The following is a 26,577-nucleotide window of genomic DNA, read 5'->3' as shown; positions in this document are numbered from 1 at the left end:
GTGAATGGGTGCTGCCTGCCTGTATTGCTCCAGCCAGAGAAAGCCAAAAAGGCCCAGAAAAGCTCATGTGCCAGGCCAGCTTGTGCCATCTTCAAAGCAAGACACACTCAGGATGTATTCATGCCACTTAATCTCTGTCGATGTCCTGTGTATGGCCCCATGCTCTCCTCCAGCCGTTGTACCTACCGGCAGGGAACAGGAGCTCCCACCGAGCCTGTCAACAGGGAGCTGCTCTCCTGTCTCACGTTTCTGGCTTCGCTGGCCATTCTTTCAAAACCGGATACAAATGAAGGGAAATCTCACCAGTTTGTGCCTCTGTCAAGTATCTTCTGCCTTATTTCCTTGAATTATTAGCTCTCTTTTATTGGGTTTGGCTTGCAGGAGGATGACTATTTCATCCATCAAATCAGAATCTTTTTAACACTAATACTGAATTTATAGAAGTGGTTAAACGAAGTGTTGACAATATGGACAATGTGTTTCTGATTAACGCTGCAATTTAAAGTGAAACTGCCAACTGCCTAGAGTTACTAAAACAGCGCAGCATTTTTCCAGACCCAGCGGGCTGGAGCTCCGCGTCGCAGCACTAGCAGATGTCAGACACCGTGCATGCTGCACTTGCGAAGGACGAACTCTGGAGCCAGGGCTCCCCTCCAGAAGCTTTGCTTTTCCCTCCAGCGATCATATTTGTCCTTTGCTCTTCCCTTTTTATTGCCCTGTTTGGGTGCGTTCTCCAGCTCAGTTTGTTAACAGTGAGACGTGTTCCTGCCTTTCCCGGGGAAGGGCAGGGCACCGTTCCCAGCCCTTCGGAGCAGCACTCCCTCATCGGTATGTTTGGTGCACCAGGGAGGGCACCCGTGGGCTCCATGCTGGCTCCTGGTGCTCAGCATCACCCCGTGGCACGTGCACTCAGCGCAGTGTGCGTGCAGTGGGTGGAGGAGCAGGGATGGGACGGAGCACAACAGCCGGTCCTTTCTCTTTGAAGGACAGGAAAGCAGATTAAAATATCCTTTTTTTTTTTTTTTTTTTTTTTTTTTTTTTTTATATGTGACACAAAAAAGGAGGAGTTAAACCAATGAAATGGCAACAGGAACAAAAGGGAGACGGAGAATGGGGAGTGCAAGCAGAGCTGAGCCATCACTACAGTATCTAACAGAAGCGGCATGATCACAGCCGACTTAAGAAGTATCACTTCCACCTGAAATCTCCTTTGAGAGCACTCACAGGACCAGGAGCTTTGATTCCTCCTTTCCTTTGCTCGTTAATCGCCTTCAGTTGCAATACTGAACTTCTGAAATTCAACAGCTACTAAAATCTAAAGTATTTAGGGCTGGGAAAACCTTGTGGAGTTGGAGGTTTTGCAAAATGTTTTGGCTTCCCCAAGTTCAGAGCTGCAGTTTGAGTTCCGGAGTTTTCTTCCTGTAGTTTTAAATCTACTGGGTTTGCTTCTTGTTCAAGGGTGGTTAAGTTTAGGCAAAAATAGCATCTCTCCCTGATGCACGGTGTAGGATTAGCAGAGCACACACATTTCCAGGGGTGAAGAGGAGTGCCCAGGTGTGCACGGCGTTACCTGCACACTGCCAGACCCATAGCCCTGTACATCTGCGCTGCTCAAAGCCCCTCCTTTGTGAGGCATTGCTCAGGGGAACGCACTCCAAATTAATCATGACTGAACTACGCTGGAGTTAGTCCCACTGTTTATCCCCCTGCTGATGTTTGCAAGGGCATTCAGCTGGTGTCCCTCTCACCGGTATAAATTCCACCTGTGGGGGGGGAGCTCTGGTTGCTGCAGCACTGAATCTCTGGTGCTTGGGCTGCTCAGGACTTGTTGAGACCAGGCTCATCTAAAGGTAACAACTGGGGGGGGGGGATGATTTCCAGGCTGGATATATGTTTGAGGTAAAAGAAAATCGCTTTTAAACCTTCACTCAAAGCTTAAACTAAAGCCAGGCTGACCCTTTGCTAAGCTCCTCTTTTCTTCCTTCCCCCAGCCTTTTGCAGTCCTCTTCCCCTACCCGTCCCCAAAATGTTTCAGCCCCTATCTGGGCTTGTTTAAGAGTCAGCTTCAATAGTACCTTTGTTAAGGGAGCAATCTCATTAAATGTGAGGTAAGAGGAAATGAAAAAGTGTAAAGCGTCCAGATTTATTACCTGTTGTCTTCTGAGTATTTGAAAGTAAGGAGCTGGGGGCAAGAGGGTAAATGGTATCGAAGTTGTAAGCCTCTGAGCCTTAATGTTGCTGCATGTGCTGCCTTCAGCTCTACGGGTGCTGCTTGCTCATAACACTGTTTTATCAGAAGGAAAATATTTGAGTTTTGTGCTTCTTGAGATAAAGAAGTGAATTGGTCCTAATGCATAAGCCTACTGGTTCTGAACCCCATTACCCCATGTGCATGCAGGTAAACGTTTTTTGTTGTTGAATTCAGAATTTTTTTCTCTGTTCAAAGGGAAAGATTTTCCAGGATAGGTACTGTCTATGTTTTCCTGTTCTCAAGCTGAAAAGAAAAGCACAAACCACTGAATTAGTGTCGGGCTTAATAGCACTGCTAATGAGGGAACAGGCTGCAGCCCAGGGTGAGTGAGCCCCTGTTCTTGGGCATTGTACCTGGGGTGCCCTAAGCCACTCATCCTCTTGCAGGAAGAAGGGTGCAGTGGTAAGGTGTTTCTAGATAAAAGAGCTGGATTAGGAAAACCATAAAACCTGATAAAATAACTCTATTGAACAACCATAGAGAGCTCTGTGTGCTGGGTGCACCAGCACAGCTGCAAGAGCTGAGTTACTGCCTGTTGGCTGAGTCCTGGTGCGGGGGCTCTGCACTTGCCCTCCGCTGGAGAAGCATGTTTTATCAGGGTGGTGAAATGCTCAAATGTCCAATGTGAGGCACATGGGACCCGAGGTCCGCTCGTGTAGCACCTTCTGTGTGTGTAGCTGGCCTGCACACATCTGTGAGCGTTCATCTCTGACGGTGTAAATCCCGGAAACCTCTTGCTGGGTGCTCAGCAGATGGGGATGTGGAGGGAGCAGACAGCTGTGAGTGTTCTGTGTTGTAAATAACTTTGCCTACCACCACACGAGCTCCAAAACAGAGGCGAGGGCAGCCCATGCCTGTAGGACAGCACTGTCCATCCACGGCTGTCCCCACCAGCATCCTCTGCTTGCTGCAGGAAGTGGAAGCGAGGCGGGGGCTGCAGGAGGCGCTGCCCATCCCTGCCTTCATTCAGCCCCGGGCTGCCGTTGGCCCTGCACCCACAGGAGCACAGCTGGCTGCTGAGTTATCCCCAGTGGGATGCGAGGGACACGAGGTGGCAAACTGGAGCTGAGTTGGTCATCTCTCTCCCCGCAGTCCCCGCGTGCTCCATTTTGCTTCACGCCTGGTGCTCTTCCAACGTGGCTTCTGGTATGTAATGTGTGAGTAGCTACGGCTCTGCCTCTCACCTTCACTGTACTTGCTGGATTGATGTGCTGCTTGGTTTAGTCCTTTAAATGAATTAGTTGTTGGGGAGTAATGAGATAATTTGTCCTCTCTCCACGTGATGTACGGGAGGGTGGTGTCACCTGTGATAAACGTGCCTGCCACCCACCAGGCTGGGAGAGGCAGCGAGGAGGCTGAGCGCTGTCTTGTTTTCCAAACAAGTTGCTGTTCCCGGGCTTGTTGGGCTGGTTACCATGGAAAATAATGCTCGGCAGCCGGGGGAGCCTCTCGGCAGCGCCGGCTGCTGTCACCCCGGCCTCCTTCTCCCCGATCCGCAGATCGGTATTCCTGCGGGGGCGCGGACACGCCGCGGGTGCTGGCTCGGCCGGATCCCAGCGGCGGGGACCGGGCCCCGCGGGCGGTGCTGGGGGGCGGCGGGCGCGGGGCGGGGGCTGCGGGGAGGCGGCGGCCGCAGCTCGGTGTGTGCACGCCCTCCAGAGCACGGGGAAGGGCGCAGCAGCGCCTTTGTCCTCGGCCGGCCGAGCCGAGACAAAAGGCTCCCTCCCGCTCCGCGTGGCAGCGGGCAGGGCCGCCCGAGGCTGTTCGCCTGGGAAATGAGGTGCCTGAAAAGGGAAGCCCCTCGGCGCCGCCCTCCCCGTGTTCTGCGGGGTGCCGGGTGCCTGCTGCTGGTCCCCCCACGTTTTGGATGTGTCCCCGCAGGCGGGGCTCTGGAAGGTTCCCCGGGCAGGGAGGGGTTTCTGCTCTCCTTGCACCAGAAATCGTGGCCTGGGGCGCCAGGACAGAGCGGGGAGCAGAGGAAGGCTCACGCTGACCTGCAGTGCCAGCTGCCTCCCTCCTCCTCGTTGGGTGGCATCTGAGGCCCCTGCTCATGGCTCCGGGCTCTGTGCATGCTTGGTGTGCTCCTGGTCAGAAAACAAAAGGGCTTTCTCCAGCACAGGACATCACAACACTGCTTTCCTTTATTCTGAGCACCCAGGAGATTCATGTTTATTGCAACATTTTTTTTTGTACTTGTGCCTCTCAGATAGCAAGAATCAATAGTCAATAGTTCTTGCTAAGTAAGCGTTGCTGTGGAACAGAAGTGTGGCCCCACAGAGCTTGTGAGCTTCGCAGGCTCATGATGAACAGTGTTAAGAATCATAGAATCATCTAGGTTGGAAGAGACCTCAAAGATCAAGTACAACTGTTAACCATTTAACCAAGGATTGACAATCCAGGGCTGAATTGCTCAGCCTTTCATCTTCCAGCTTAACAGTCCCTGAATTTGGCCTGTGGTGCCTCTGAAACATCACAAGTGACCACAGGAGGTGGTTTGCACCTTCTATGGTCAGAAGCTGAGATAATAAGCAACGCCTTGCTCAAGAGCATGGGCTATCGATATCCTGTGATAGTCCCAAGCAACCATCCAGCCTGATAGATGTGTTGAAGGCAGAGGAATGTGATCTTCTGTTTTAGTTTTACTAAGAACAGTGATGTAGGATGACCCACCATCGCTAAGAAGGGCTGGTCAGCACACAGGTTTGGTGGCATCCCCACCAGTCTTGGTAGCAGCCAGAAACCTCAGAAGCCACATCTCTGTGGTAACACGCAGGTAACACACATCTGCCTTCGTTTGGGAGCACCAGCTGCTGTGGTGCAGCCACCAGCCCTGGTGTCAGCAGGCCAAAGCAGACTGGGTTGGTGAGTTCAGTGTTTTATTTTTTTGCTGCCTGCAGAGTCTGTAGCCAGGTGGTGCTCTGGGCATCATAGCCAGCCTGGCTGCACACCGTGTCTCTGGGGACTTGCACCCATTTATGCTCTTATCCTGGTGCAGAGGAGGCCATCAACCCTGACTGCCCTGGGGAGGTGCTGTGCCCCAGCACACAAGGGGCCAGGCCCCTGCTTCATCCACAGGGCTCTAAACCATCATACCTGCATGCCCACTAGCAAATCATCAGTTGTCTACTGCCATGGCAACTGTGTACCCCCAGTCTTTGCTGGGGTGAGGGTCATATCCTAGAACAATGTCCACCCCACCCGGCCTCCTGTTTGCTGTGCACCCTAAGGCCCATCCTGGTGCGTGACACCAAGCGATGCCAAGTGCTGGGGCTCGGTGGCACCATGTGGGGTTTGAGGCAGCAGAAGCAGGGAGCAAATTCACCTTGTCTGCGCTGAGGCAGCTTTAAATCAGGGCATGAGCGAGTGGCAGGGCTCTGGGTGCCTGCTGGTTCTCCCTCCATCCACTCTGTATTCTAACCCTAATTGTCTGCAGCAACCTGTTATTACCGCGCCTTTAACATGATAGACACAAATAGGACGCACTAATCCACTACTCTTTGGTTTAAGAGTCATTACAAAGTGCTTAATTAAGTAAGCCTCACTTAATCACAAAATGTTTGCATGCTAAACGAGTTCTTGTGAAGCACGACACTTGACATACTCTGTACAAAAATAATTACAAGCGGGAGGCCTGGTACATTGAGCCTCCGAACATTTCATTTCAGGCCTTGCCCATTCATCACCAGGCTGGAATTAAAAGGCTTTCAGTGCCGAGCGGTGCCAAACTCCCGCATTCCTGCTGGCTGAGTCACCGCGGCTGCTGAGCTGCTGCGGGCGGCCATGGCACGGGTGCTGCCGGTATCAGCTGGTGCTGTGGCTCAGGAGGTGCAGGTGCCCTTGGTGGAAGGCTCATGTCTGGCATCACGAGTGAGGCAGCGGTCTTCTCTGTGCAAAGGACAGGTTCCCCTGAGTGTGTGTTTGCAGCCCTTGCAGCAGAAGAAGCGTGATGGCAGGGACTTCGTTAACATCAGTTTCAAAAGACAGCATTGTGGTCACTCAGGGTGCAATGGGAAGGGGTGGAGGTGAAATCCTCAGTGCCTCCGGAGCCTTGCAATGATCCCTTCCTTGGGAGGCAACGCCACCCCAGCTACATCCACATCCCCTGCCTGGAGGCACAGCGGCATTCCCAACCCTGCTCCCTCCCAGCCTCACAAAAGCTGCTGAATGGGATTTTGTCAGGACCAGCATGCAGACCTTTGTTGGAAGTGCTGGTGCCCATTAAAATCTGTATCCCTGTCGGGATAATTGGGAACCTTACCCAAGCCTCCCTTTTGATGGAAACCCTTTAATTAGTGCTCTGTATGTGCTATAATGCCCTCAGCACCCTGGTTGTTTTCTCACACGTAACTGCTCAGGTTGGAGCATTTTGAGCTCCGCAGCACGCTGCACAAAGTGCACGAGGGCGTCCTTCAGCGCCCAGGGTGCGTGGTGCAGCCGGCACGTAGGCACTCCTCATCCTGCCTGGGGTGCCTGCCTCTTTCTGGCCGCATTTTGTGGCCTCAGCACATGAAAGTGAGGAGAGCTGACCCCCTCACAATCAAGACCCCCCACTCAGGAAATTGTCCTGCAGGTGGCCGCACTCCCCTGACATGGTCAGCTTCATGGGCACGGCCGGTCTCCTCTCCTGATGTCCTCTGCTGCACGGCGCTGTATGACTGCAGTGCACAAAGTGAAGGACATGTTTGCCATGTGTAGGCTGTGCTGAGCATGGGGGCTGTGCTGGAGGCTGTTACCCACGGAGCTGCCCTATCTGGCGCTAGGGGAGCCCAGGTTGGTGTCCCCTAAGCCACTGATGCTCCTTGTCCTCAGCTGGACGAGGGGAGCTCTGCAGCCCTGAGGGACCCAGCTGCAGTCAGTAGGGTGGGAGGTGTTGCCCATGCTCTGCCGAGGGGGGCCAGGTCCCATACTATGTGGGGTCAGCAGCAGAGTGGCTGGACTGGCCCCGTGCCCTGTGGGCTTGCCGGAGCCAGCATTGGGCACTGCCCGACAGGCTGGTGGGGAGGGAGCTGCTGGTGTGGGGCCATTGTCTGTCTTTATCAAGACTCATGTCTTCAGTGTTTATCAGGGGAAAACAAACAATTTATATGAGTTAAGAGGGCATTTGAAACTGGACTGTTATTACAGTGTCACATAAGGTGTTTATTGCATAGGATAGATCACGGTGTGACTTGTCGTGGTGGAAAGACACCATTTCCAAGCAGTGTAAAAGGAACGCAGGCTTTGACATTAGGATCAGTCTTTCTGCAGTGTTAAAGCTACCTATGGCACAGCTGGGGCTCACCATCCGTTGCTGGTAAAGACCTCCAGCTTTCTCCTCTGGACCCCATTTCAGAAAAGGGTCCTTTTGAGTGCTCCTTGGTGTCCCCTTGTTTAATGTCAGTGTCTGGTGAATCCTGGCTTAACTTCACTCGCGCATGTTGTACCTTGCTATAAAACCTTGATAGTGCTAACGCGTGGTGCAGGACTGTTCTGTTATTGCAGATGAGTGGGGAGTGCGTTGTGATCAGGGTTATCTGCTGCGACGGCATCTCGTGGTGGGCTCCTGCCCCGGCTGGACTTCTGCTCCCCCCTTCTATCTCTCACCCTCTCCAGGGCTATTGTGCTGGGCAGGAAGCAGCAGCGACCTGCAGCTGCTGGGCTCGCTTGTGAGGAGCATTTGGCCTTTTCTCGGGGATTACGGAGATGATAAATATGTGGATGACAACCCTGCTAAAATATGCGGCTTTGAGGGGGGAGTTACCAATCTGTGTTTTTTTTAGGAGGGGCACGGGATATTTTTTCCTCCTTTCCTGATGGCCCGGTCCCAGTCCTTCTGAGCCGTGGTGTCGTCATCGTCATCTGAAGGCAGGGACGAGCCCCGGGGGCTCCGCAGGGCGCAGGCCGGTGGCTGAGGGCTGGGCGGCCAAGGGGCAGGACGGGACCCCCGCCCAGCGGGGAGGGGGGGGCCGGGCCTGTGCTCCAGCCTGGCCCCCCGCCAGCAGCCCGCAGCGAGGGCCTGCGGTCTGTTGTGTTCCGTAGCCATGGCAATCGCTGCTCCTTCACACGTTCTGCACGGCTGCTTGACATCACCGCGGGAGCAGGGGCCGGAGGGCACAGAGCCCCTCGCGGGGCCGAGGGGAGCCCCCACGGCCCCCGGCAGCACGGAGCTGCTGAGGGGTGCCCCAGCACCGCGGTGCTTTGTGGAGCTGGCCGGGCTGCAGCGGAGTTTTGTTTTGGAGGAAAGCTGGAAAAACATTCAAGCACGCTACGGCATCCTGTGTGACATTTTCGTATCAAGTCATTTCAATTTTTAATTCAGAAACAGCTTGTATTTCAATATTTTCATTATTTATCATATTACATTGTGTTTTGCATCGTAACCGTTGTCTTCTATATTAATTTTACATGATAGATTATTTTGCTTGAAGTCAAAATTGAAATAAAATCCAAGCGCTTTTGTCAAAACCGAACCGTTTTAGTTAAGCTGCAGCACTGCTTTCCAGCATATTCCTTCACAGACAATTTAAAATCGTTTTTCTGCTCTCATTCCAAAAGAGTTTTTTTTAAGCTTGAAATTCACGCAGCAGGTCCGCTGAGGTGCTCGGACTTCCAGCTCCTGTAGATGCCTTTTGGCCTGCCTGAAGCACGGCGCGGGGCTGTGCGGGAGGACGGAGGAGGTCGGGCGCGCCGGGCGATGCTCAGGCTGGGGCTGCTGCAGCAGCTGAGCCCCCTCTAACCTGGGGAAGCCGTGTTTTTGGACACAGGCACTGACAAAGGACCAGGAAACACACATGGTAAAAATTAGTTAGCAACATTTCCAAACTTGGTCATCTTCTCTCCTGCACAAGCGCAGGTTGCCAAGCGTCGGGCTGTGCTGTGCTGGGGATGCTGCCCGGCCCTGGCTGGTGCTCAGTGGTGCTGAGCCGGCCGTGGGGCAGGGCGAGGGGCGGCCGCCAGCCGGGGAGGAACCGGGGCTGTTTATAAACCTGAGCTTGAGTTTGACTAATGCTTTGGCCCGAAAAAGGAGGAATGATCTTTTTCTTTTTTTTCCTTTTTCCAAAACCTCAAAGCGTATCAGATTGCCATTTTCAAAATGAGATTTTTCATTTCAATGTGGCATTTAACAGTTAAGGATGGATTTGGGTTTTTGCCTTTGTGTTTGGAGGGAAGGCTCTAGGAAAGGGGTACAACAACTTGAAACAAAATATTTCAGTTCAGCTTCGACAATATGTTCAGTGTTTTAATTATTTGTTGCCCTAAAATTCCAAGCGCTTATTTTTGGGTTCATTTTCCGCCACTGAAGTAAAAGAAAGTCTGTGATTTGTCTGGCTTGCCTCAGGACCTGCTGGGTGCCACTTGGAAAATCGAGCTGGGGGCTGGCTCGCGCCTGTGAGCACTTTCACCAAAACCCGCTCGGCGCAGGGCCTGGCAGGGGAACAGAGGCAGCGCGCTCGGCTTGGCGCGGGGAGCGCGGCGCGGTTTCGCAAAGAGCATGCGTTTCCAATGTGTTTATTTTGTGCTCTGGGAACAGCTGTTGATATTTTGACACTTGCCAACTCTGCAGGATCTTCAGGGAGTCTCCTTCCCTCCCCTCCGCTTGCCGAGGCTCCCCCTTCTGCTTTTTGCTTTCTTTCCTTTTTTTCCAGGCGACCTTCTCCTTTTTGCATTTCTTTTGTTTGCGAGCGGGGCCGGCGGTGGGCAGGGAGCCCCTGCGCCAGGCTGCAGGTGGCCGGCACCACTGGCCCCGCATCACCTCCTGCCCCGCGCCTTCTCTGGGCTCCAGCCGTGGGGTTTTTGCCCCACCGGGGGGCAGAGGGGCCCCCACTGCCGTGCCCCATCCCGCCCTCGCTCGGCCGGCGCGCGTCAGCCCACGTCGGCTGCGCGCCAGATTAGCTGGGTTAAACTGCTAATGCTCCCGCTACGTGGAAGGCTGCTTTCAGTAAGTGGCTCCCCGTAGCTTATTTGACTCCAGGCCCAAATCTAATGTCTCAGTGGGCCTGTTACATTAAGCAGGCCCAAGTGGTAGGAGATTTAAAGCATCAAAATGAAGTGCTTTATCACTCCGTACTGTGTTCTTGGCTGCTTTCGTTGGCCTCACTTCACAGGCTTTGCAGCCTGCAAGCAGAGCCCTCTCGGCAGGCCCATTACAAATTCCACTTGTTGACGGTTGCCTTGTTGCAGGATTTAATGGTAGAATAATATTTACACAGTAAACTCCTCTGGAGGTGTTATAAACACCATAAAAAGGATTTTAGAAGCTTAATGAGCGTTAGTGAAGTCGAGACAGGATAATGTGGCAACTGTGCACTGTAATCTGATTTGGCACCTTCTGCACAGCAGGAGTTAGTGGGTGGAAGAGCTTTTTAGTTTTTTTGTTTGTTTGTTTTTAGCGTGTAATATTGCTTGTTTAGCATGGTGCTAAGCATGGGATTTGGGGGGAGCCCTGTGCAGAACCGGCCAACCTGAGTGTGCAGCCGGACGCAGGGCTCAGGTGCTTCTGGGATTTGCGGTCACGACGCTGCGGGGACTTTTTCTCAGGTGTGAGAGGTATCAACACCTGGGCCAATGTCATGCTCAGTGTCACTGCCCCAAATCTCTCATAGAGGTCACATCAGTAACTTACACCCCAGCGCTGCGTCCACTGCCATCCCCGTGCCACAGGGCTGTAGCCTTGGGAGCACTGCCAGGCACCCTGTGCTTCTCCCCAGGGCGAGGAAGTCCTCTCCTAGATTGTATTTTACTTCATATTTTCAAGGGAAAAAGAAAAGCCCAAAACAGAAGAATAACTTTCTGCTGCTGAAGCGCCAGTGAATGGACTGGTTGGGAAGCAACTGGGGAAACCCCTGGGTCTGCTGTGGGAGGAGCATGGCCGTGACCCCAAACTGTGGCTCCTGTGCTGCGGGCAGCGGGACCCCCAGTGTGCGTGGGTGCAGGAGGGGTGGGATGGCCCTGGGAAAACCCTGCACCGAGTCCACATTAGACCCTGGTGCTCACGACTAGCATGCTGTAGCCACACATTCTCCTGTATCTTTTTAGCATTATAATTCATGTTTCCTCCTTTATCTGAGCTGCAAATGCCTCCTTCTCTATTTGTATGTATGCTTACACGTACAGATGCACACATATCTGGGCTATTCTGGGATCGCTTTGCAAACCAGCCCAGAGCATTTGGTTATTCATGTGCGGATATTTTAGGTTCTGTCTTTGGAGGGCAAAGAGGGTGCAGAGTTCTCGGCACCTTCTGCACTTCTCAGAGGCACTGGGCACCTCTCCAGGGACGAACCAGAGCTGGTCCTGCGCTCAGGCACCTGCGCGCTGCCCTTCTGTCACCAGTGTCAGCTTCTGCTACTGGAAAGGCCACTTTCTGAAAGGAAAACATTTCTGTTTCAGCAAAGTGCTGGTTAGCAAAGGGTATCTTGTGTTTTGCTAACATATTTTTTCAGAATTTTAGATTCTTTTTCAGTTTGAATTTTGTACAGTTATATATATATATTTATTTGGCTGTTATACAAATATATATGACTTCTAAAAAAATCTATTCCATGCACATTGTTGAAAACCTGTATTTTCTTCCACTTTAGAACAGAAACCCAAGTACACCCGTAACATTTCAGCAATGAAGCAAATGGCTGCTCTCTGTGCAGCTCCTCTCCCTTCATCTTGGCTCAGGCTCAGCCCTCTTTGATGGGGTTTTGTGCTGCAGCACAAGACCCTCTGTCCGTTTGCTCAGTGGAAACACCCGTCCCTTTCTACCGTGCAAGTTTGTGGTTTTGTGAACTTTGAGGGCTTTGATTTTGACACTCGAGGAGCTACCCTCAGCCTATCCAATTTCTGAGGGACATGAGGAGCTGTGAATCTTGAGGCTGACTTGCCAGGAGCAAAAAGCTACCTTTTGTAAATAAGCCAATATTTTCTTTCTTTCAAGGGGAAGCTGACAAAGATCAATACCAGCCTGCAAAAGACATTGCCCTCTTAAGAATTAGCCCTTTGCAGAATCATTAATCCAGGAAGCTGTTACAGGGTGACAAGAGCATGGAGGCTCTGCCAGGTCTTGGAGGGATCGCAGGAACATTGCCTTATGCACAGAAAAACAAACCGAATGAAATCACCAAGAAAATAGCTGCTATGCTCTGGGCTTGTTCTGCCCGAGGAGGTGATCTGACTTTAATTAGGAAAGGCTGGTTGTACTCCTGATAAGTGTCATTAAAGGAACCTGGTATTTTGCTTCCGTTTCTCTCCAGTTGGTCTGTGCGGGGCTGGGTCCTCGGGCACTGGCTTGTGCCCCCACAGCAGGCGAAGAGGCAGAACATGCCCCAGAGCAAATTGGGCACAGCTGCAGCTGCCCATCCTACTGATAAGGATGGAGTGCCAAGAAAATCAGTAAGAGTATATTGTTGGATAAAACAAAAATGCTCGTTTCCTGTTTGGCTGCTTTTACCCATTACCACGTCTTTCCCAAGTGCTCCAGGACTTTTTCCCTTCTGACCATGCTGGCATGGGGAGAGTGACAAGGGATGAGCTTGAACCTGCTGGCGAGGCCACAGCACTGAGCCAGGGTGAAGGGGACCCCGACAGTGCGATTTATTGCACTCACCAGTTTCCTGGAGAAGTGAGGTGCCCCATCCCTCGAAATATTTAATGGCTTAATTCTGCACAAAGAACTTACACATATGCTGTGATGATTAGGCACTCAAAAACAAATGGTGAGTGCGGTATAGGAACCTACAGACAAAAGAAAATGTTAAAAGGAAACAGACGAAGAAGGAAAAATGTTATCAGGTGGATGCTTTCTCTGTCCCAGTCCTGTTAGTGACGTTCTGATGTGGCTGGGCCGGGAGGCGCTCCTCTGCCCAGGGAAGAGAGGTGTCTGGTCGAGTCTGGTGGGGTTGGAGCTTGTTCAGCTTGAGCCATGTGAAAGTGTTTTATTAAAATGTGGAGCACTTCCATTTTTTCTGACTGTTGGTTCACACCATCAATGAATGCATGAAGGGTACCCAGCCCTTGGGGGCCACAATGTGTGCCTCAGTTTCCCCTGAGCTGCGAGCCAGCGGTGGTCAGGGGTACGCAGCACACCGAGTGGCATGTGCACATAGTAAGCAGTGGGCTTGGGGGTGTGAGATAACACACAATCTTGTTTAACTAAGAAAATCACAGCAGAAAATGCTAAAAGCTGAAGCGGTGACATGTCTGGTTAACAGCTAGAAATGAAAAAATAATTCCAAACAACGTGTTTGTCACAACATTGAAGGGTCACCCGCTAAGCAAAGGAAGCCAAAGAGGGAAACAGTTCTTAGGTGTAATTACAGTTTCTAAGAAGTTTTTCACTTGCTCTGTAATTGTCGGAGGGTGGTGATTGGCGCTGCAGCAGCGGTGCGAAAGCACCACAATAGAGCTGTAATTTACGGGGCTGGAACCGTGAAGTCAGAAATGGTTTGGGAATTATTACTAATCTTCACGGATTCAGCTGCTCATGTGCTGGCCAAGACAATTCGGATTATAGTCTCAGGAGGAGCCATTCGCAGTGATCTCATGTATGCTCCCATGCTGCCTGGGTGCAGGAGCTCTACCCGAGCATCTCCTGCCTGAGACCGGCACGGACCCAACGTTGCTGGGTGAACCAGAGCAAATCTTGTCACAGAGGAGGCGGGGCAGGCTCAGCACATCATTTCAAGAATTGTGTGTTTTTTTTTCTTCTATTTCTGGCCCAAATGTGAGAGCTTCAGTATGGGTGTTGGATGTTGCTTTGTTTCTGCCTTGGCGAAGAGCTCTCCACTACCAGAAGGCCCCCATAGGCGGCAGTTACAGAGTGGGAAAGTTGCCTATCACTTTTCCTTAATAAACTCAGTTGTTAGAAGTGCTCTGAAGCCAGGAGCAGCAGGCACAAGGCAGTGAGCTGGGGGCCGCCTGCACCACCCCAGAAGTGGGAGCACGTGCCCGGCATGTGGCAGGGCGAGCACCCCGGGGGGACGTGGCTTGTGGGGGCACTGGGGCTGGGCTGAGCAGCTCCTGAGCCTGGCCCCTCTGTCAGGACAGGCCCTCTGCTTGTGGGGCTTGTGACTAGAGCTCCCCATACCTGGCAGTGTGATTTGGGGCAGGATTGCTTATTTTTAACTAGTTATTTTCCCAGCCTTTTCCCTCCCCTTGCCTGTGTACTGCTGAGCTGAGGGCAGCGCAGGTTACGAGACGTGAATTTCTGAGATAAAAGCTGCTCTCTGCAATGCCATCCTCTGCCAGCGTGGAAATGCGCAGCTCTTTCACATCAGGCAGCTGCCTGTGTTCGGGAGAATTAAAAAAAAAAAATCACACTTTTTTCATTTGCGCTGATTTGCATATTAATAGTTTGCATATTAAACAACTACTTCAGAGGGTGGGCGGGCTAATGAATGCAGCAGTCTCCTCTATTTTAACTCAATTTGCCTCATCCATATTCCAATGACTTTGGGGATTGGTATTCAGTTTTCATTGAAATTATCCAAGCCAGACCTAATTTGTGCTGCCCTTCCATTAATCCAATTAATTAGCACCATTGATGTGTACTGCCTTTGTAATGCAGCTTTGTTCAGCGCTGCTGCCGCTAATGACAGCCTAGTATCAGAGCAAATAATGAGCAAACCAAAGGAGCATTTGACCCTTGATGTACCCTCAGACAATGCAGCAGTTTTTAGTCTGGAGGCCCTAATTTAGGTTCGATAGACCAAATTATAGACAATAATTCAATATTCTTTGTGGGGAGCTGAGCAAGTGTCACCGTGCTATTTGTTTAGCTTATCATTTTTTCCTGCCTCTCTATTTATGTATTTTTTTTCCCTTTTCATTATTTTCCAACCTGGCCTCACTGCTCCACCTCCAGCATTGATTTCTGACCTTGTTTCCACTGAGGGGTCTGAAGATCTCTTTGCTCTGAAGGAATTCATTAACCTTTCCCCCTTCCCAGAACTAGAGAGAAAATCTTTATATTTTTAAGTAAGGCAAATAAACGCTGTTAGTGATTATCGGAGTCCCCTCACTAGCTGCTCCTGGAGAACTCGATTGCTGGCTCAGGAACCATGCAGCGTTTCTATCTTTTGTGCAATCTTCTCCCCTCACATTCTGAAATCATTGTTTAACGCTTCCTGGTTGTAGCAGGGGCTGGGGCTGCCCTCTCTGCGCCCCGTGCTCTGCCCAGGCACCGCTCGCGCTTCCAACCCGGCGCAGAGCTCACGGCACGAGCCCAGCGCGGAGCCAGAGCTGCTTCGTGTCGCCGTGGTGCCGCACGTTAAAGGCAGAGTTTGGCTGTGGTTATCCACAGGCAGGCCACTGAACTCATTAAGGTTGTTAATTACATGCAGCACAGCCACTGTGTCTGCGAGGGTGTGAACTGGAAGCAGGAAGGCGCTGTCAGAGCTGGAGGGGGACAGAAAGCGCACCCTGCAAAGGGATGCGGGGATTTTGGTGCTCAGCTTCCTTTTAACTGCAGTGAAACCTGGTTATTTAGATTGTCCCTTCAGGAAAATTCTCAGGATGGCAGGAAAAATGTATTTCAGGAAGACTGATAGATAATTGGCACAAGTACTGTTTCAGATACAATAAATCAGTTAAACTTTTTATATATCGCAAAGGACGACTGAAAAAGTTGTTACAGGAGGACAGGTTGAATGCTGTTACCGCTCTTCCTTGTTTCTCCTCCTCCTCAACAAAACTTCATTTTGAGCAATAGCTATGGTTTTGTGAGGTGCCTGCACTGCACGAGAGCGATGCTCTCCGGGGGTGCCCGTGAGTGCCTGGCACTGCTCCCCGCAGGCGGTTTGGGTGCTGCACCCTCCTGAGGGGTCTGCAGGGACCATCCTGCTCCTGCCGGGCCCAGGGGTGGCAGGGGTGTCCCCCGCTACCTGTGCGGGGTCGGGGTGGGCAGACAGACAACCCCTGTGGGAGCACAGCTCAGTGAGGGGTGCCTCTGCTGGGTGCTGCAGAGCTGTGCTGGTGCCTGCATGCTTCCGACTGGGGAGTCAAAGCAAACACCTTCTCTGCCTCTCCACGCTGCTTCCAATCACTTCTCCTCAGTGTTATAAATCATGCTATATGAATAGAAGCTTATACAGTTAGTTGCCTGAAAGATTTTACTGATTAACCTTAAAATATGCTATAAATCTTATTCTCTTACTCGTGGAGCATTGAGAAAGCAGATTCCTGTGCCGCTTGAGTCTGGCACATGCAGCAGTGCCAGCTCCCTCAGCCCGGGCGAGGAGCTCCAGGGCAGCAGGGACTGGCAGTGTGGGGCTGTTGGGTGCCACAGGCTGCAGTCAGCATCATGGAAAAAAAGGTGTTTTTATGCTGTTCTGTCCTCCTATCGAGGTATACAGCCAAAGCTGCACCACCATGTGTCTGAGGTCTTCTGCTGGCCTGGTGGTGGTGGAAGAGAACTGCTAGCTGGTGGAGAGGTAATTCCAGTCTCCTTGCCTGTGCTTTGCCTACAACTCCAGGATGAAGATATAGAAGATTATTTTGAAAGACACATTAAAACCGTAGTCACTGAGGTGTGTCGTGTCTTGTCAGGCAATTGCAGAAGAGCTCCTGTCGTCTCCAGACATCTCCGTTACCAGTCTGGGTGAACCAATGTGCTCATACAACAACCCACCAGGCAGCCACCAGCCAGGCCTTCAGAAACACAACGTACACATTGGGCCTGTGATCTTCTTATGCTGGGCTTCAAGGAGAATTTATACCTGAAGATGAGATGTACAGGTACTAAATATTGTAGCTAGTATTTGGATTGGACAGCACAGCAAGCTATTCCTGCTAAATTGTATTTCCTGTGTGTATGCGGGGTGGCTTCTACTGTGTTGGTGCTATTCTGCTCCTGGTGAAGTGTTAGTGAGTGGTTTGACCAGCAGTGTGGTGTTTTAGTGCCTCTTCCCTTGTGTTCTGCTGCGCTGCAGAGCCTTGCTGGTTCCTCCTAGTGATGCACCTGAATTTCTGAGCTGTGAAGCTAACAAGTTCAAGAAAAATAAGTAGTATGAAACACGTAGCACAAATATATTTAGCTCGTGTATTCAACGCCATGCCAGTGTTTTATGCTGCATCATAACGCACTAAATAATGTAGACCATGTGGTTTTAAATATAATACTAAAAACATCCCCCTGTTCAGTGCTGGTGCCCCCCTGAGAACCAGGGACATGCAGGAGTTTTCTCTAGCTGGTTACCTGCTGCATCGCCTACAGCTTCCAGCTCTGCCTGGCTGCATGGTCGTCTCAGGCTCCTGGTAATCCCTCTTAATAACCTTGTTGGTGGCAAGAAAACCAAGTGAGATATCCAGAGCAAGCTGGTATTAAATGAATATTTCTTTGTCTGTTACTGAGATGGGGGCATTGGTACCAACCTGAAAGATATTGTTGTCTGTCTGGCACTGATGCAGCAAGATCCCATTTAGTGGCATCACTCAGGACTTGTCATATTACGGTATGTCACAACATGTCAGCCTGTGACAGGCTGGATACCTGCTATTAGCTTGCAGACTAGCAGCAAACACAAAGCGCAGGTGGTGAGCGAAGGCAGCGGCTGGAGCGGAGCAGAGGGAGTGCCTCTGGGCAGTCAGGGGCTGCTCCTGCACGCCCGGGGCTTGGCTGGCACGCGGGAACGTCCAGGAGCAGGGCAGGATTCTGGAAATGCATGCGTGACCCAGGAGCCTGTGGCCCTCTGAGATGTGTGAGTACGCTGGTATTTGCTTTTTTTGGTGCTTCAACTGGTAGAAAGCATGTACATGAGCTGGAGACCACGATCCCTGTGAGACGTGCATGGGCCAGGAGCACAGAAACTCCTGCAGGTTTAATGGAAATCCCAGCTGTAATCCTTGCTGCGGCTTACCTGAGCTGACAGTTTCCTCCAAAGGCACAAAACATAAACTGAAAATGCCTGCTAATGTGCCACGGCCAAACAAAAGACTCCTACTACAAAGATGAAAAAACTCTGAGCTGCAACGCAAACTGGGGAGAAAGCAGGAGAGAGCAAGGGACCTTAGGGTCCTGCTGTGGTGTGAGTGCTCAGGTGGCCGAACCAGAGACCAAAGCAGCCTCCAGACGGCCAGATTTGGGAAAAATTCTGTCCTGACACCAAAGCATTGGCTTAATCCTGAAACAGCACCAGACTGCAGTGTTGTCAGTGTTACTTGAAGAAACAGCTCGTGCAGCCAACATCCGCCCTGCAGCTGTGGCTGATATCTGATGTTTGGGGAAAGGTGGGACAGCAAAACAACACTAGCAGCAAAGTTCTGCATCAGGCGGGTGGGGAATATCTTCCTGCCCCTGCCTCTGGCCTGTGGAGGTCCCTGAGGTATGAGTTTAATTAATTGGCTGCCTATGAGCGTAGTACAAGTCTCCTTTTGCCCCTGTTGGTGACCTAACTCAAGCTTCAAATCACAGGTTTAATTACAGGATCACCCTGTTTTGTCACACAATTCCGCCGATCAACTTTGCAAGCTCTGTTTTAAGGCTGGTGGTGTGCTCTGCCTCCATGCCCATGCCTGCGGTGCCAGCCCGGGACTCGTGGAGCTGGCTGGGCTGAGCAGGGAGAGCCCTGCTGCAGGAGGCGGTGTCTGCAGGAGAGAGCACTGAGCCCGACGGCTGGGCACGCGTGCTCCTTCTGGGCCCCTTCTGCCGGGGCTGCTGGCTTGGTGACCGGAGCTGCTCCCTGGCTGGCTCGCTGGGCCGCAGCCTGGAGCTGGGCCCTTCCTGGGCACCTCGGGCTGGCTGCAGGGGGGAAGCCGAGCCCTGGCTGTGCTGGTGGCCAGATCAGAGCGTGCGAGCTGCTGTTGCAATCCTGGCACCTCGCTGTGTTGGTGTTGGCTCCTGGTGTGCGCGTTTGGAGCCGTGGCAGCCACGTCTTCCAGCAGGACGCGCAGGGACAGCAGTTCTCCGTCTGCTCCTGCTCTGGGACAGGACCAGGCTGGTGGGCAGCGTGGATGGACCACAGCCATCTGGCTGAGGCAGGGGCTTCCAAGCAGAGCATCCCCTGCCACCCAGCGGGCTGGTCCTCCCTGCTCAAGCTCCATGTCACAGCCTAAATCCCTTGTCTTTCACAAAGTTCTTTACGCGATAACAAGCCTAAGAGCAGGCTGACTTATATTTGTTTTATTATTAAGCTGATGAGGTTATTTAGCCTGTTATATGCCCCATTAAATTCAGTGTTTGAAATTCTGTGGAGAGCTGGAGCTTTGCAGAGCGGGCATGCCCTGTGCTCATCAGTGACGCTCGTGGTGTTTGTCTTGGAGCACCCAAACCACATGGCTGCTGCTTACTCCCTGGGTTCCCTTTCCTTTCTGAGACTGGTGCGGCTGAGAGAGATGAATGCTCAGTCTGTTATTGTTACCTCTTCTCACTTTTTTTTCTCCATGCTCTCATCACTAGTTTGAGTGCTTCTTATTTTCCTTCCCTCTGAAAGAAGCCATAAAATTCCCCAGACCGTGTGTGGTATGGTGTGCACTTACAAATTACCATTGAAAAATGAATTGCCTTGACAAAATCTAATGTTTTGTGACACAGCACAAATATGCATTTCATTCTTGAAGAGAAGGAAAAGGAGCTCATTGGAAATATTAAATTAAGCAGTGTAACAGCTGAGAATAATTTGGTTTTCTGCTCTGTTGCTTGTGATTTGGTATGGAGTTTGAGGTGGCAGGCCAGTTCCTGTTTAGAGTATAAAGCACACAGATGCCTCTGATTTTATTCCTTGCTCTGGAGCAACTTGTTTTTGCTGGTATTGGAGGCTGGGTGCAGCTCAGTGTGATGGGTTTTGGGTAAGGTCTCAGGGGCAGTGAGCTGAGGTGGAAAACACTGTGGCCAGTGGGTGGAAATGTTTACCACTGTGTTGCAGTGGGGCACAGGAGACCAATATGCAGTCTGATTTTACTTTATTTTTTGCTGGTTCTCTGGTGGTTTAGAATAAAAATCCATCCCCATTAAGAACAAAGCAGGCAGAACTGGGCTTGGGAATTCCTGCTAACAGCTCTGAATCCCTGCCATAGTGAGGCATAAATAAAGCCTTTATTCTCTCCAGCTGCCCAGCCCTTTAATTACCTGCAGAGGTCTGTGCAGTGACTCATGGCCCAGAAGGGCCCGGCAGCTCCCTGTGGCACAGCTGTGAGCCCTCTGGGCTGCCACTTGCTGTCTGCAGGGCTGCTGGTCCCATGGCTCCCAGCTGGGCTCCCCTCAATTTGGGCTCCCCTGGGGCTTTGTGCTGAGCCAGCCTCAGCCTCCCCGCCTCTGTCCTCCCTGTGCCACCCCTGGGGTGTCCCTGACCCCGGGCTTGTCCTCGGGTCGCTCCAGGACCTCGAGGCTCTGGGCCGCTCTCCTGCTGCTGAGGAGCTCAGTGGGACCGTGGGGAGTGGGGTCAGAGCCATGGCTCTGGGTCTCCGAGTTTAGGTTTTGGAAGCGGATGTCTGCTAATGCCACGTGCAGCAACAGAAGGTGAACGGGCCCAGTCGTGCTCTGGGCTTGGTTTTGGGTGGACGGGAGCCTTGTGTGGGCAGACGGGGCTGCGTGGCTGCCGGCACAGGTGAGGTCCCCGGGTGCTCGTGTTGCAGGGCACCAGCACCTGCTAGCTGCGGTGGGCTCCATCCGTGGGTCTTGCCCATCCCTGCATGGGCTGCTGGTGGCAGGGCCGGTGCAGGACAGCCGGAGTCCTGGGGCACGTCCCCGCGGCTGCTGCAATGGCAGCCGGAGCTCGGGTGTGGGGCTGGGCGCCAGCGGCCTCCCGTCTCTCCATCAAAAAAGCCAAGTACAACCTGCTGCTCCCGCCAGGGAGTTTTTGGCACAAGGATGTGGGTAGAAAACCCACAGGCGTGTCAAAGCCATGGACGGTCTCCAAAGTGAGAGTGGTGTTTGATGGGGGAGAATATGCTTTGGAAAGTTTACTTGATCCTTGTTTGGAAGCAGCGCGGAGAGGCACACTGAGCCCTTTGCAGACGCACACATGCTGCCTGGAGGATATCTGTGCAAAGCAAGGCACTGGAAACATGTTGTCATCCGCCCCCTCCCTCTCATTCCTGGCAATCTAGTAAATAGCCTCAGAGCTGCTCCAATTTGTGCGCAGGATCGCAGTCACCCTGGCCCAGCACTGTCGGCAGGGCTTGGGAGCACTTGGGGCTGGGGGCAGCCGGGGGGCACAGCCACCACCAGCCCCTGCCCGGCCATGGCCCGGCAGCGCCGTGCGCCCCTGTCCGCAGGAGAATGGTGAGAGGTGCCATGGGCAGGCTCGGGGCTCGTCGGGATCCTTTACCACGTGCCAGCAGCGCTGGCTTCTTCTCTCCCATAGCCAGCAATGAAAGCCAAGGACGAGACATGGCATAACTAGTGTTGGTTTAGCATCCCTCTTTCTTAAAAAAAATAAAAAAAAAAAAAGAGAAAATCTGGACAACTTCCCAGATTGTACATCTGTCCGTATAATTTACACCACGAGGATGAGGAAGTGAGGAGGGCTGTAAACTCTTTCCATCTGTGCTATGTATGTGATGATTTTTCCATTCCTTCCTCGCCTCCCCCACCGATGGGCCCTGGGCTGGCGCGGGCTGTGCCCACCAGCGGGCAGTGCCGGGGGTCCGGCTGTCTGGCCTCATCCTTCCCTCTCCCCTCTGCCTTCCTGGGCAGCGCTTTGGTGGCTCCTCCTGCACAGCGTCCCTTGGGAACGCCCAGCCACCTGCCCAGAGATTGTGGCTGGTTGAAAATCCCCCCTTACAACTATTTTCACTGAAAAGGGTATTTTTTGGACAAATGGATTCTTTTGCAGGATGGACCAGATTTCGTTTGGGAAAAAATCTAGCTCTAGTAGAACAGCCCACTCAAGAAGATTGAGTTGGAAATGCTCCTTCAGGGGTGCTGCTCTGGGTGCTTGGTCCCCGTGCATTGGTGTGGTCCCGAGCCGGGCTGTGCTCACCCCTCACCCAGCACACCCCCAGGGCTGCTCCGGAGGGTCGGTAGCACAGCAGCCAGCAAAGGAGAGGAGCAGGATGTGGCTGACGTGGTGTCCTGTGGCACGTGGCAGCCGTGTCTCGGCCGGCACGTAACTTGGTGCTAGCATCTCGGTGTCCTCTCCCTGCAGAGCTCCGGTGGTTCCCTGCCCATGTGCCCTGGGGTCTCCTAAAGCGACCCCCCTGCACCGGGGTCCCCTCTGTGCGGCTCGGTGTCCCCGAGGAGGGGAGCTGCTGTGCCGATGGTGGGCCGGAGCTCCTCTCCTTGGCCCCGCAGCGCGTCGTTATTAGACAGGCTTCTGGTCACTGAAGGTGGGGAAGCCATTGGGATGATTTCTGAGCATGGGTTTTCAGTGCTGGAAAAGTTTTTGTTCTTCTGTTAATAGGATTTGTGTGGGGAAAAAGCCTGTGGTGGGAGCAGGTCCGTCAGCGCAAGCTGGAGCTGTCGGAGGGTGGCTGGGGTTAGCTCTGAGCTCAGCTCCGCTGGCGAGGCAGGATTTGCTAAACTCAGACTGCTCTTTCGAGCTAGCCAGCTTGTTATAAATGTGAAGGTACCAATATAGGCTGAGTGGGTGGTGAGAGGGGACCTCGTGTTCTGAGTAACTGGAGGGCTTTTGCAGCTCTCTCGGATGAAGAAATGAATGAAGGAGAGGGATGGTGTCACCTTCCAGCGCCCACTCGCTCCCTGGGCATGCCGAAAGGGCTGAGCTTCGTTCAGACTCCCCGTGCATCACCCTCAGATGGGCTCGCATGGCTGCTGCTGGGCCCCGTGCCCAGGCACCGTGGCTGCCCCGCGGCAGCCCCCCAGCCCAGCCCATGCCAGGGACAGCGGGCAGGGGTTCGCAGCTGCCCCTGTGCTGGCCGCATCCTGTGCCCTGTCCCATCTCCCAGTGCCATTTGCGCTTGCCCCGGGCAGCTGCAACAATAAACCCAGCGATGCCATCTCGGCTTTTTCCTGGGCATTCCTGCCTGCGTGGGGGACCTCTTCCAGGAGAGAAACACGAGGGCTCTGTTCGTGCTTCCAGGAACAGGCTGCTGCCTTTGTCTCCGCGGGATGGGCCCTGGCACCGGCTGGCCACGGTACGCAGCCCTGCGCAGGCAGCAGGCGATGTCTGTGCTTCCAGGTGCTCCTTGGCCAGCCCCATGCACCCCTCCGTGCCCACGTCCCCGCGCCCTCCTTGCAGGACGAGCTCTGCATTTGCCCGGCTGCGTGGCTGGGGATGCCCAGCATAATTCCTCTGTCCGCCAGAGCGAGCTGATAGCGGGCGCAGCACCGACGTGGTTAAGAAATACTGACAAACTTTCTAGGCTAGGCACTCGGGCACGCACTTCCTCCGTCTTGACATTAAATTCCTATTGGTGTGACTCATTAGCTATTTATTTATTTAAAACCACTGAGCTATTTGCAATACTTTTAAAAAGCAAACACAGTGTGTGGGCAGGGGAGCTGTTCTGCCTAAATGTTCGTCTCGGTGACACTGATGATAACTTATCAGAATAAATAAGGAATCTTCCAATCATTATTTTTTTTTGCTCAGAGACTGTTTAGTGTGTTCTGTAGGAAAAAGTCACAATGTTTCCTTCTCATAAACTTTTTTACCAGCCTGCGTGTTACATCCAGGTTATATTCCTATGTGGGCAGCTGTCTGAATAGTCTCTGCAGCCCCAATTAAAAACAGAATACATCATCCCTTCCCTTCCGCTGCTGAAACCCTCCTCAGCTCCGCTGCATCCCTCTGCGAGCAGCGGCTGTGGTGGGGATGGTTCTGAAACGGGAACCAGAAATTACCGGTGGCGCAGACCTGGGTTCGTGACAGGGCTTTAGGGAGCCTACAAGTTCAGACTTTGAGAACAAACTTCTGGCTAATTGTAATTCGGGCATTATATTTCATTTTCATGCCAGCAGCAACCTTCTGAGATAGCCTTCCAAGCTGGGAGGTCTGGAGGTGCGCAGGAATTCAGATCAAGCATGGGTGCTGGAAGAAATCAAACACTTTGTATCTCCTTATGCTTTAAAGTTGTATTATATAAATGTAATGTAGCTTGGTGCAAATCCAGGAAAAAAATTCTGCTACCATTATTTCCAGGGAAAATGTAGCTTTTGTGCCATTTCAGAGTTTAAAATCTCATTTTGCTAAAATAGGAGTCTCTGAAGAACTTGAAAGATAGTGAACTGATCCATGTGACGGAGATGCAGGAGCAGCTTTGTTCGTGAGACCCTCGCACGTGTTGCTGTGAAACACCGCAGCCAGAAGATGCCCGTCCTGCCCAGAAGCTGCGGCACGTGGGGTGCGGGTCAGCGGGGGCCGGACGGGCTGGGGAGAGTGGGAACCCTCGGGTGCCCGCGTCGGGAACGGCTCCGTCGTTTTCCCTGTGGGCTGGGGGTGCCTGGCACAGGGGCTGCTGCCCGGGGACCCCGGCACAGCAGGGGCTGCGTGGCTGTGCCTGCCCTGTGCTTGGACATTGGGAGACTCTATTTGTCTGCATCCATCTTATTTTTCTCTCTGCTTCTGAGTGTGGCCGGGGGGGAGGTGTGTGTGTGTGCGTGGTGAGGGCGGCCGTGCTCTGCTGCCCAGGCACCCTTCCTACCACGGCGCACGGTACACAAAGCCAACTGCTTTTATCTTCAAGCTCAGATTAAAAAAAAAAAAGTGGATCTAATGTCTTGCAGAATGCCTCTCTTTGTAAATCCCCTGCCTGATGCACCAGTCACATCATGTTATATTATGCTTTGAAACGTAACGTGATGTGACTGATGCAACATATGACTGATGGTGTATCAGCCAGGAAATGTAAAGGGACCCAATTTTCTAAAGAGCATTGTTACAGAAACAAACAAGATGCCCTTTTAACTTGTATTGATTGATTTCTAAAGAATAAGCTCCTCTCCTACTTTTGCGAGTGCTGTAATTAGTTGGTCGAGCTACCTGGCGGGGACGAGCCACGCCGGCGTCATTTGTGCTGCGGGTGGGGGCCGGGGGCAACTGGGTGGTGGGGAGGCCGTGCTGGGGTGACTGGGCGGTGGGGAGGCCGTGCTGGGGCTGCCTGCAGCCGGGTGACCACGCTGGTTGAGGGGCGGCCGGGCTCCAGGGGGTGCTGGCTCTGTCCCACCTCGGCCGAGCGGCAGCACCTCCTCGCTCGGGGGCCGTGGCTCTTTGCATAACAGTTGCTCTCTCTCTCCCCCCCCGTCCCCCCCTTTTTATTTTGATTAGCAGCTAAAAATCACAGATATGTCTGGCAGGACAATGCCTTTGACAGCAAAGGGAATATTAGGGTCAAGCTTTATTAAGAAAGAAGCTATTGAAATGACATACTCAAACATATTGCTATTAGGGACTTGAAGAGTATTTGCCTCATTAATGTAAAAGGTAGCTAGCAATCTTCTTGATCAACAGTGGCAATTTATTTTAAAGTGTCCATTTTCTGGATGTCAGAGGAAGACTTTTATTTATAATCTTATTTTCAATTTCCACAAAGAACACTTCACTCATGCTCTGTGCAGATTTTTTTTGCAGACAATAACCGATTATAAAACTGTGCTCTCCCCCCCACACACATCCCCCTTGTAGTAGTGTTGACATATGGAAATGAATCAAAATGTAATAGGCATAATTACAAGCATTGTGTGCAGGCTACAATTAGTGTCTCTTCAAAGCAGACTTGTAATCAAAAGACACCAATAGAAGAGGGGAAGAAATGCGAGGACAATTCCCAGAGCCGGGCTGGGTTAGATGCAACTTTGCTGCCCGGCGTGCGCGGGGGCCCCCGGGCCGGGCTCCCGGTTGTTCCTGGGGGTGTGGGAGGGCCCTGGCAGTGTGGGGGTCCTGCGGCTGCTGGGCTGCCCTCAGCACCCTGGTCCCTCAGGATGCTCTGTGTGCTGCACCCTGCCCGGTGCAGGGCTGCGGGTGGTGGTGTTGCATCCCACCTTGCTGCCAAAGCGAAATTTGGGCTCCCCCATCGCAGGGAGGCATGTTACAATTTTGTACCACCAGCTTGCTTGCAGAGGGAAAAGGCAAAAAGAGTGAAAAAAGAATAAATCTCAAACTGCCACTTTAAATAGAATATTTAAATTTTCAGAGAAGTGAAATTAATTTGAATTATTTCAAAATCCATTCGACTAAGGTCAAAACAAAATCTGAAAGTAGCACTCAGTGAAATAGTAACTTTTGCAACAACAGTTGCTCTATTCATCTTGAAATTAGTTTTTTGGAACTTTACAATTCTCCAATGGTCAAAAATTACTTGTATTTTTTTTATTTTTTTTTGTGTTTTGTCAATTGGAGAATATATTATTCACACAGCTCTAAACATAAGAGACAATTTGAGTGTAAGCAAAATCCCATTATTTTGTATTCCTTCAAATTCTAGTTAAGGTGGCTGATCTAAACACAGCTGGTTGACAGTTTTGC

The 26,577-nt window shown here is 52.1% G+C and overlaps 1 long non-coding RNA gene across 2 annotated transcripts; it reads left to right on the top strand.

Annotated features, from left to right (window-relative positions):
- Nucleotides 1-1,747: 1,747 nt before the first annotated feature.
- LOC121079721 lies at nt 1,748-25,091 on the top strand. 2 transcript variants are annotated; one of them, XR_005825147.1, is made up of 3 exons: nt 1,748-1,850; nt 16,763-16,951; nt 24,312-25,091. It is a non-coding gene; the product is annotated as an uncharacterized LOC121079721 (long non-coding RNA). The 2 variants fall into 2 exon arrangements; XR_005825146.1 differs by having other exon boundaries at nt 1,795-1,850; nt 16,690-16,951.
- Nucleotides 25,092-26,577: the final 1,486 nt, after the last annotated feature.

Source organism: Cygnus olor, chromosome 17 (assembly GCF_009769625.2).
Source record: "Cygnus olor isolate bCygOlo1 chromosome 17, bCygOlo1.pri.v2, whole genome shotgun sequence".
NCBI classification, from domain to species: domain Eukaryota; kingdom Metazoa; phylum Chordata; class Aves; order Anseriformes; family Anatidae; genus Cygnus; species Cygnus olor.
Note: the sequence above shows the minus strand (reverse complement) of the source record. Positions and strands in the feature narration are given on the sequence as shown.